Here is an 11926-nt window from a genome sequence, read left to right as displayed (position 1 = left end):
TTCTTTGGTTATCATTGTAGGGGACTTTAATGCTAAAGTTTCTAATTCTGCCTGTATGACCTTTGGTATTATCGAATTGAATGAGGCTGCTTTCATTGAAAAAGATAGATCAGATAGACAGGAAAGCCTGAGATTGTACAAATGTATTTTCTTAAATAATAGATTTCCCGAAGATTCTCCAGCCTCTTATACCTTTCACTCCACTCAAGGGCAATCTTTAATCAACTATCTGGTGGTATTCGATCAAATGTTTGGAGTGTGTACACATTTGGAGGTTTTGGGGACTGATCTAAGTGACCATAGTATTCTTTCAGAGTCCATTGATTTAGAGCTTAAGGCTCTTGATTCCTGGAACTCTGTAAATGATAGTGTAGTCTACAATAAATCTAATGAGTGCATCTCCTGGTCAAAGGACAATATAAAGAATATGGGCAATAGTATTAAAATAGTAAGTCCAGACCCCCCCGACTTGTCACTAGATGACCCTATCTCCTGGTGTGAAAGGCAGTTAACCCTCTTCTGAACATTTTGGAGTAAAGTTGGAGGTAAAAAAGCCAAGTCCCCTTTTAAAATATTTTTGACCCTAAGAAAGGTGAATTGTGAAATAAACTCTTTAGTTAGGAAGCAATTTAAATTGATTTTGATTACAAGGCAGAGGGAAATTAATGCCTTAGGGGCATAAGAACCAGATTGAAGGTGGCTGAACGAAGGAAGGAGGGCAGGCGATGGATTAATCTGAAGGAAGCCACTTTTTCATTTAATTCTCATGATTATTGGTCTGTAATAGCTGAATAATGCAACTCTAGAGTTAAAGCTGAGGCTATTCCATTATCTGACGAGGTTACATATCGCAACTATATGCCCTCAATTTGAACAGCAGTGGCCGGTTTGTGCTCAGTGTCAAAGCAGATTTGTTGAAATATACAGCCCACCATACTGTAAGGAGATTGATGAATTCATTAATGGCATAAGAACTCTGGGTGCTAGGACCCTGATGAACTTGTGATTGCTGTCATTAAACAGGAGGCCTCCTCATGGGCTACTTTTTTAATGTCCACTGTTCCAGTACTGCTATCTGTCTGAAGATATTCTATCTTCCTAGAAGAGAAGTATTATGGTACTCTTATGTAAAAAAGGATCAAAGGCCTCCCTTGCCATTTATAAACAAATTGCCGCCCTGGATGCAACAGAGAAATTATTTACAAAAAGTATATTATTTCATCTTCAGGAATGGGCATTTGTTAATAACCTCATACTTGCTGAGCAGAAAAGCATTTGTGAGAACTGTACCTCTGACAATATTATGTCCCTTCAAATTTTGATTGGAAAGTATCTCTTGGATAGGGGCATTTCCATGTATTCTGCTTTCTCCACAGCGTTCATCAGTGTTGATCTAAGGATGATATAGAGAAAACTGTCTGCTCTAGGGATTCCTGCCTATCTCCCATGGCTAACAATTGCTTTTCCTTCTTCTTCTTGGACTCAGGTCTTGATGGAAGGGAATCAGGGTTTGTCTAGAAGAGTGACAACACACATGGTTTAAAGAAGAGGTGCTTGTTTGCACTACTGGTTTTTGCTTTATACTCACAATTTGCCTTGTATAGTTGGTCAGATAAAGGGGGATCCACCTAAATTAAGTTCAATGAATGTTCATTATCCTCTATATGTTGACGATAATATTTTCCTGGACTTAACCACTATAGTCCTTCAAATGCATCTCTGTGTGTTAGAGAAATAGGCGGAAGAACACTTTCTAAAAAAATACATATCTAAGAGTAAAGTTATGATTTTTCATCCGAAAGGGTGTAGAACCTGGAAAAAATGTTATTGGTTCCTGGGGAAAGTTAAGGTGGAAGTGGTTCAGTTTTATTCATACCTCAGCAGAAGTTTTTCAAGTAACTGCTTAAATAAAGATCACATAAATCGCTGTAAAAGTAAGGCGTTGTCCCAGGGTTCTGCCATTCACAGACTGTACAGGTGCTGCGGGCAAAGGCACTTTGCACATGTCCTTTCGGTTTATAAGAAAAAACACCACCTTCACTGAGCTATGCCTGCTAAGTGATGGACGAGAGACACTGGTCCTTTTTTTGAGAAAGTAGAGGGGCGCATTTGACGCCAGATTTGTAATATGAATTCTTTGGCTTCTTCCTCTGCTCTTCAGCTTGAATTTGGATTACCTTTTACAACTGTGCTTACTACGGCAACCGTCCTGAGGTGGGGAAACAGTATTTTGGGTAGTGAAATGGGTTTTATTCAAGTTGCATTAAAGCTTACATTTTTCATAGCTTGAAAGGAAGAAGTATACTTTACTCTAATAATATAAAAGCTCTAGAAATGCTTGAGATTAGTCAGGAAGGGTTGTTCCTTTTCGAAACTGTTTCTAAAAAACTGGATAAAAATTCTCTGCATATAGTAAGTAGAAAAGGGGATATTCTGTTATGTTTACAGTATGTAAGGGAATTAACTTATAATAGAGAGTAACATCTGTAAAAAAAAAAAAACTCTATCTTTTATGGAATCCACCACATGGGGTGAGGAGAATTATTCTGTTATTAAGACTACATCTGCTCCTGCTACGAGTTATCACAGTATTATAGGAAGGCATACCAAGGGATGAGAGGTTTTGTGATGTTTGTTTGAACTATGTCCAGGATTTAAACCATGTGATTTTCATATGTCTATCCCTTTATTTTGCACTTCACCATTTTTTGAGACCGCCCTTTCTGAAGTATGATATAAGCTCTGCAGCTGAGGATCACCAATGCTTATCTGCCTCCCCAACTGAAATGGCTTGCTCAAATTTGTTTTAATTTCTTAAAAGCTTTTTTAATGTGTATTATATTTTGCAGGTATGTGTGTAATTATTTTCACTTGATTTGCAGAGGATAGTAACATTTGTTATGCTACTGAATGTGCAATAAGTATTCAACATGCCATTTGCTAAGTTGGATGATCGACAGATGTAATGTGTTTCTGGCAGTTTCCTACTGGAGCTGGCTGTACTGCTTATTCGTTGTATCATTAGCACGTATCTGCTTATTTGCACACCTTTTTCTTTGTATTTTAAAATAGAGTTTGTCCTATTTTGTATTGTCTAGAGTACAGAACTGTGTTGTTTAAACTTACTTCCTTGCATATTTGCACAATATTAGATCTCAGCACCTTATAGTAGAACATTTTATTTTGTATTGATATTGGGTGTTTGCACTTAATAAGGTTGTATATATCCTCTGTGATGGAGTTTTGTACTAGATTTGTTATTTACACAGAGTTAGGTCGTTATGCAAATACTAATATTATTGGAACACATTTCTTCAGTTTGCATCTTTAAGTACTGAGAACTGAGGAAGGAGTGAGGGATTGTTGGTAACCACAGAAGTGAAACCTTCCCCGGCGGGTTCCAGAGGAGGGAACATGGCGGCCGGCTGATGCGGGCCGCAGAGAAGCCATGAGCAAGCCTGGAGACGCGTGTGCAGATCGCGATCCACCCCCAGTCCAGTTTCCCGGTCACAGAGGAAGAAAGGAGTAACGGAGGGACGGCGCCCTTGTTGTTGCGGCCCGCGATTATGACGCGGGCTGCCCAGGAAGTACAACACGTAAGATGGGTTGTAACTAAAATCCACTTTAGGGGAGAGAGCGGGAGTGTCAGCACAAGCTGCACTCCTGTTTTTTGGCCTGCAGACGCCGTGAGGACGCTGAACAAGGACTACTGGAGCTCAGGGAAGATTCTGCCCTTGCATCTAGCTTTTACAGAGGATAGAGGTACTGGGCCTTTGCAGGGGGGGTCACCTATATACTTTAAACCCCTGCAGCTACTATTCCCCTGGTATGGAGTGGTTCCCTCAACTAATTGTAGGATGCAGAATACAAAAGGTGCGATCGTAGTTAGAAGGAGAGGGGAGGCTCAAACATAAAGAGAAGCTCAGTACCCCAGGTTGTATTTCTGCCCCCTGTGAGGGGCTGGAGAACTAGTGAGTCGGTGGTGGCTGGGGAGCAGTTAGCTGGGAAGGCCAGTAGCTCTAGTCAACTAGGAGCGGCCCGGCCGAATCCTAGACACTCAGTCCCAGATTCTAGATAGACAAAAATTACCCCGTCACTCAGGACATATTTTAAGGTCCTCCCGGGCACACAGGGGAAAGAGAAGGGGATGGAGCAAGCAGGTCTAGAGTCCCCTGATGATAGCCCAGCAGGTGCGGTGGGGGGGGGCAGTTTGGTTTCACACATTGAACTCTCACCTAATAGGTTTCAGTTGCCTGAATCTCATAATGTACATCAGAGAAACGAGAGTAGTAGGGCCTCAAATCAAGAGGCAGGTCTTAGACTCTCTGTTGAAGGTGCCATGATGTGGCAAGATGGGATGCCGATACAGAAGCAAGGTGAGGAGGTGGTTCAGCACCACGTTGAGGTAGCTCTCACCCAGTCCTCTAGGGATTAACCTCTCGTCAATTCTATTGCAGGGATGATACGGGACTTAGCAGGGGAAGTGAGAGGAGGTTTTGAGACTCCAAACATTAATCAAAAAGAGATTAGAGGTTTATGTGAAACTCTTGGGCAAAAATTGGATGACTTAGCTGAGTGGACAGCTGCTCTGGAATGTGAGGTTTATGACTTGAGGAGAGCAACTGAAGAAAATAGGGAGGCAATTCATCAGGTGAAAATGGGGGAAGAAAGTCTGCAAGTGAAGTTTGAAACAATGGAGAATAGAATGAGGAGAAACAATTTGAGACTGTTGAAAGTCCCGGAGGAACTGGAAAAAGGGGACCTGAAGGGCTTGGTAGTCCGTTTGATTAAGCAGGGTACTCAGATCGAAGAGGAGGAGGAAGTCTTAAAATATATTCAGCGTGTGCATAGAGATCCCTTTAGGAAAACAACTAATAGGGATAAACCTAGAAAGAGTCTGGTATGCTTCCACACTTATGCAATTAAAGAACGGATTTTAAATATGGTACTGAAGAATAAGACTGTAACTGCAGAGGGTATTGATTTTGAGATCAGATCAGACTTATCTACTACGACTTTGAATAGACAATGGGAGCTAGGGAAAATAATTGATATTCTGAAGCGATTGTGGGCCACAGCCCATTTGAAATTCCCTGCAGCCCTGAAGGTGATGGCAAACAACAAAATGTATATATTTAGAGATATTTGAGAGGTAGATGGTCTGATTAAGTCATAGGATAAGGACTACCAGCCTTTGGGATAGGAGCGCATGTATGTATCTATGTATTTTTTGTTGTTGTTTTTTTTTTGGTTATCTCCAGGTTATCTCCAGGCCGGTGGAGCCTTCCTACGGCAAGGTGCCATGTGAGGAGAAAGGGTGGGTTCTCTCAGGGAAAGGGTGGTGGGTTGGGGGAGATGGGGGGTCGGGGGGGATGGAGAAGGGCACAGGGTGGGGAGCATGTGGGAAAAACAAAAAAAAATGTTTTTGTCCTGATTCAGTTAGGAAATGGCTACTATATTCTAGGGCAAGGGTGAGTGCATGTGTGAGAAGAGGATATTGGGATGAAGGATGAAGAATTAAGGCTTCTTACTTGGAATGTAAATGGTTTGAGAGTAAGGGCCAGACAACAGAGGTTGCTGCATTATTGTAGAGACTACCAAGCTACAGTGATAATTTTACAAGTAACGCATTTGTCCAGTGATGAGTGCAGTAAGTTGTTTAACCCGCTCGGTTGGACTCAGCATATTTTATGCTCCTCCCAGACGGGAGGTAGCAAGGGGGTGGCCCTATTAATTAAGAATCATCCCGAGATCTCTTTCCAGGGAGGAATAGCGGACAAAGACGGGAGATGGGTAATAGCGAGGTTGCTGGCTTTTAATCAGCCCCTTACGTTAGTGGGATATTATGGGCCAAATAGGGATGATGTCCGGCCATCTGCTCCAATATACAGATCCAATAATATGGGCGGGAGATTTTCATATTGTATTGGACTATGACCTTGATCGGTCTAAGTCGAGCAGGGGGAAAATGAATGAGAAAATTAGATCTCAGGTAATTAATATGATGTCCCATTTTGGATTGCATAATATCTGGAAAGAGAGGAAGGGAGCCAGGTGGGGTTATACTTTTAATAACAAGAAGTATAAACATCAATCCAGGACTGACTATGTGTTAGTGGATGGGAGAGTAAGGGAGTGTGTTGAAGAGGTTCTGCATGTGGGTGTGCATTTGTCTGACCACTCAGCATTGAGGGTGTGCTTCAAGCTTGGCAGGAGTGTCAGGCAGTTTAAGTGGACGTTAGATAGGACTCTCCTCTTAGATGAAGCTATCGTGGGAGAGTTGAAGAAGGACACAGAAGAATATTTTAGGCTAAATGAAGGCTCAGCAGCACCAGAGGTGGTTTGGGATGCCTATAAGGCATTCTTGTGAGGCAGATTGATGAGAGCAGCCTCCTTTAAAAGGAGAGTATATAGAGATAAGATCACAGGCTTGGAAGTACTTATACAGATAGCGGAGGAGCAATTATTAGGCAAAGATGGTCAGGTGGAAGAAAAGGAACAATTAGTCAAGGTACTCTAAGAACATCGCAATAAACTCATAGCTGAATTAGACAGAAGAGTCAAAGACAGGTGTGAGGTAAACAAGAGGATCCTCTTTGAATATGGGGAAAATTGCGGAAAAATACTAGCGTGGCAAACGAAAGCTAAGCAGACGAGGAATAGAGTAGTGGAGATTCGGGGGGGAATGGAGGACCTTCCTGTATAGGGAATAAGGAAATAAAGGAGGCGTTCTGGGAGTACTTTCGGGATCTTCATGGGAAAAAGTTAAAGGCGCCTCCAGGGCGAGTCCAAGCCTGGTTGCAGGGCGTAGATCTCTTGTCCCTTGGTAATGAAGATGAGGATAGAGGGAATTTGAATGAAGAAATTAGGTGGGAGGAAGTGGAAGGAGTGATTGCCTCTGGGAAATCTGGGAAGGTGCCAGGCCCAGATGTATTACCCCTGGAAGTGTATAAGGTGTTAGGAGACAGTATAACTGATGTTCTAGCAGGATTGTGTGATGGTATTTTTAAGGAGGGGGCATGGTTTCCTTCTTCTGGGAGGGAGGCAACTATTACTTTAATCGCTAAGCCAGGGAAAGACCCTACAAGGTGTGAATCATACAGGCCCATCTCCCTGTTGAATAGTGACTATAACATTTTTGCAAAAGTCCTGGCAAATAGATTGGGTAAGCTTGTCGGTAAATTGATTCATGCAGATCAAAAGGGGTTTATGAAGGGTAGATACATGCATGAGCTAACACATGGTTTGATAGGTACAATTGAATTAGCAAGTACATGTACGCGTCCGTTGGTGGTTGTGATGATCGAGGCCTCCAATGCATTTGACATGGTTAACTGGCCCTTCTTGGTTATGCTTTGTGAACACTTTAATTTGGGGAGCAGATTCATAAGGATACTACGGACGATATATCACGACCCGGTGGCAAGGGTTTTAGTTAACGGCTCCCTAACCAGCCCTGTTAGGATTGAGAGAGGAACAAGACAGGGGTGTCTGTTATCCCCCTTGTTATTAAATTTATATATTGAGCCCCTGGCCAACATCATCAGGAGCAACTCTTCGATAGTCCCTTTCCAGTATGGGAGCTGGTATAAGAAAGTAGCTTTATAGGCAGATGACTTGTTAGTTTATACAAGCAATTTAAGTCAATCCCTACCTGTATTAGAAGAATTGGTTATAGAATTTGGGAAAATAGCAGGTTATATGGTTAATAAAGATAAAACAGAGATCATGGTCTGGAACATGCCTGAGATTACCACTCTGGGGAACATCAGGATAAGTAGAGAGGTGAAGTATTTGGGCATTTTGATGACAGAAGACTTGGGTGTGATCGTGGAAAGAAACTTTGTGAAGGTTACGAGTGAGGCATGTAAGCAAATGAAGAAGTGGGTCAATCTGCCTCTTACAATTTTTAGGTACGGTCAACCTGGTTAAGATGATGCTCCTGCCAAGGGTGTTGTTTATTTTTAATGCACTACCATTGAGATTTTATAAGGAATGGATACAGAAATTTCAAGGTAAAATCTGTAGTTTTGTTTGGGGCAACAAAAGTGCTCGTATAGCATGGAGAAAGTTGAGGAGGAAAGAGAAAATGGGTTTAGCAATGCCAGATGCACAGTTGTATGCATGGGCAACTTTTATAAAGAATATGAGTAAGGCTTACAGCTGTGCTGCCTCCTCTGATCTTGGGTCACCTTTCAAGCTAATGATGAAAGTGGAAAAGGTTCCAGAGGAGGGCTTTTTGTACAAATTTGGAGACCCTAAATTCTTCAAGAAAGTGAGGCTTAGAGTATTAGCTGACTCGGCACAGATTTGGTATGAAATAAGGAGAGGTACTAACTTGCCATATTATAGTAAATGGGCACCCATTTGGAATTCTCCTGAGTCACCTGAATGGACAAGGGATATACTGGCTGTTCCGTTGCGGGAGTCTGGGCTTTCGCAATGGGGGCAATTATGTACGGAAGAAGGTTTGACTCCTTATAGTGAACCTTTAAGGGGTACAGCAGTGAATTTATCCAAATTCAAAAATTGGCAAATGAGGAGTTGGGTGATGCAAGTCAAAGGAGGAATGGGCAGCACAAATCCTGTGGAGGAGTTATCACAGGAGGAAATTGGTAAAAAAGAACTTTCAAGATGGTATTGGACTCTCCTGGAAACGCTGGATGGTGACTTTCTGCTGCCAGAAGATACTTGGAAAGATTATCTCCCAGGAGTGCAGATTTCAGAGTTATGGCAAGTATCTCTACCTTTGTTGTATTCTACAGTCAAGCCAGCTTGTTTAAGAAGGAACCATTTATTTACAATCTACAGGGTTTTTTGGACCCCGGAGAAGCTGTCGAGATTGGAGTTGGGCAATAAGATATGCTGTCGCAAGTGTGGGGCCGAGTCGGTAGGGGATCTGCATATGTTTGTAAACTGTCCCTGTCTCCAACGCTTTTGGTCTGAGGTGGGTGAAAGTATTAACCAGATTTTACTCATGGACTGCAAGGTAAGCCCTTCCTTGATCATTTTTGGTTGCTTTCAAGGAGATAACAGGATAAAAACAATACTGTGCTAAGTTGTTGTTTTATATGATTTTGTTGGCCAGAAGGGAGATATGCAGGAAGTGGATTAACCCGCTGCCCCCAACTTTGGAAGACTGGAAAGGCTCGCTATTCTATAATTTAGTATGTGACACTAAGGAAGGTGGTATGAGTAAAGGTTCGGGATTTTGGGAGCGATTAATTAACTGTTTTTTGAAGTAGTAACTAGTAATCCTATGATTATACAGTACTCTTAGAAGTCCAAGAAGTGGTTTATCTACTATTTCAGAGGGTTACCCAGCCTGAAGATGGACTTCGCCCAGGTCAAGACACTCTGGAGTCAAACTAGTTAAGGTGTTTGGAGGCTATCGTGACCAGAGAACTAAGGGAATGAGGACAAAAAAAAAAAGTGAAACCTTCCCCATCTTGGTTTCACAGACATGCCGTACCCCCTCATTCTTCACAGAAACTGTAGCCAGTCTTTTCTTCCTCAAACTGAACACAACAAGGCCCATTGCTGCAAATTATGCAGTTTCGATCTAAATAAGAGCAGGCTCATTACCACACAATATGCTTACCTGAGGTAGGAAAACATTCCTTTGCCATGAATCCTTTTTCACAGGAATTGAAGATTGTCTTTGTGAGAAAGTGGTGTATTAGTTGAGGTGAATTGTTGTCCAACCCAAGTAATAAAGTTGCTATCTTCATTTTAAACCTAAGCAAAACAACTGACAGTGGTGGTTTACGGCAGATAGGCTTTACTTGGAGACAATGTGTAACACACTTTGAAATACCAAAACAGTTACAAACCTGAACGCAAACTCTATAAAAATCCCACCCCACTTTATAAAAATAGAGGAAAAATGTGATAAGCAACAAGACAAAAATCCAATAAGGGGAACCAGATATATGAATAAGGTTTCACATGCAAAAAGCACCAAGAAGCACAAAGTGTCAGTGGTAGTCAATGGATGCAATATTTCGGGCCTAGGTGTGATTTAAGGCTGATTGCAATGAAGCACAGCATAGAGCCACAAACTAGATTTGCCCATGTAGGGCTTTAAAGTAGAAGACAGTTCAAAAAAGGTTTCTAATTCCTAGTCTGAAAAATGACTGTTGTTTTTCTGAGGAAACTCTTCATGTGGGACAAACCTGAAAGTCAAGCTAATGCTGTTGAACTGCCAGTTGAAGACATTTCATGTTTGGTACACTTGAACCTCTGGAGCTAAAGTTTTGAAAAAGTTCTTAAGCTTCTTTTTGTGCATGGACAGCAACAGCAATACACTTCTAATCTTTCCAAGGTCTTGGGGGACATTAAGAGACTCTAGGAGTGTGAGGAAGAGGGCAAAAGCAAAGTCTAGTCAAAGTTCAGTTGCCATTGGTCAGCTGGGATTATTTAAAGAAATGTCCCCCAAAGTTTCATAGTCTTGTAAAACTTTCACAGAAGATCCGAGTTTGGCAGCCTCAGGTGGGGCCAGTGAGGGCCCTGTGCAGGGTCACACATCCTACGACGGATGACAGACAACCCTGGGTGGAAGCACTAAGACAACTCCTGAGAGAATTTTTGGTTGTAGTCTATTTCGATCCTCCTAGGACTCCCAGAACTGCCCAGGACCAGAATTCAGAGAGGACGGCGGCCTAAGGCAAGTGCACAGCATTCTGCAAGCAGGGTCAAGGTGGTGGAGCTCCAATAAATTGAAGCTAGGCTGCAGGCAACCTGTCTTTGACGGAAGCGGCTGGTGTTAGGCCAGTGCGGCTTGTCTGGACCGCGTTGCCGTGCTTCTCCTGCTCCCCCTGTCTCTCCTGTTCAATCCAACTTAACAGGTCTCTACTATTCTTCTCTTTTTCCATAAGCTGCAAGTCTTCAAGTGGGCTACTGACACCCCTCAAAAGGTCTACAAGCGTTTCTAAGAACTTATTACGCTGAGTCACATCTCCCTTTGACCCGATCTTTGCCAGATAAGGAAGGACTTTTGTAGTCTGTTTCAACATGAGGTCTGGTAAAGTAATAAATGAGCATCCAAACCCTCAAAAACACAACAAATTCTGCTGCAGTAATGCTATTTTGCATTTGCCATCGACCCCTGAAAAGTGGACTTATCCTCTTTCACCTACCGCAATTACAGCGGCCACTTCTCCACTGGCTACCGATCCATCCAACCCGGTCACTTTGAAGTCTCATCTCTCCATTGTTCACACACTGCATCCATGCCCCTCAAAACTTTGTGAATCTTCGCTTCTGGATCATTTTAAGAAAAAACCTAGGCAGGAACCTCAGTCAAACGCTGCGGAGAATGCGCCGGTGCCAGGCTGGTGCGTCTCTTTGGAATCTGCAGTCATTGATGCCCTACCTATGGCTTGTGGTTATTCTACAACACTGGCTCAAGTTCATTGTCCTGCTTTATACGCCTTCTCTCAGTCAGGATCTCAGGATGAAGTATGCCATTCGCCACCCTATGAGGGCCAGACGGCCGTATCCTTGTTAAAACATGATAGTTCGCCAATTATTATTTCCAGCAAATATTCTTTCAACGTTGGAAAGTGGGAGTCCTCCTTGGTGGCCTCTCCAGCTGTCCTTCCTCAGCAGGAGGGGCTGGCTGTGAGTTGTCACGTTTCTCCACAGGACTGCAGTATTTCTACGTCATCTAGTCCACCGGCAGCCCAATGGATTCGTAGTTCAACTGGCAGTATTCATCCAATGTTACCAAAAAGGTCCTTTAGCGGGGCATGTGACCCTAGCTCAAATGGAGCCTACCAAGGGAGAATTTAAGGACCAATTGCTCCTTGATCTTTCCTGTCTTCAACATGATTCTTCGGGAGGTGCTGGTAGGGTTCCCAACCATGTGCCTTTCTCTTTGGTCGCAGCAACTGCCTCTGTTTGGTCTCAGCTTTTGCTAACTCTT

Source organism: Pleurodeles waltl, chromosome 2_1, assembly GCF_031143425.1.
Source record: "Pleurodeles waltl isolate 20211129_DDA chromosome 2_1, aPleWal1.hap1.20221129, whole genome shotgun sequence".
NCBI lineage: Eukaryota > Metazoa > Chordata > Amphibia > Caudata > Salamandridae > Pleurodeles > Pleurodeles waltl.
This window is presented reverse-complemented; position numbering follows the sequence as displayed.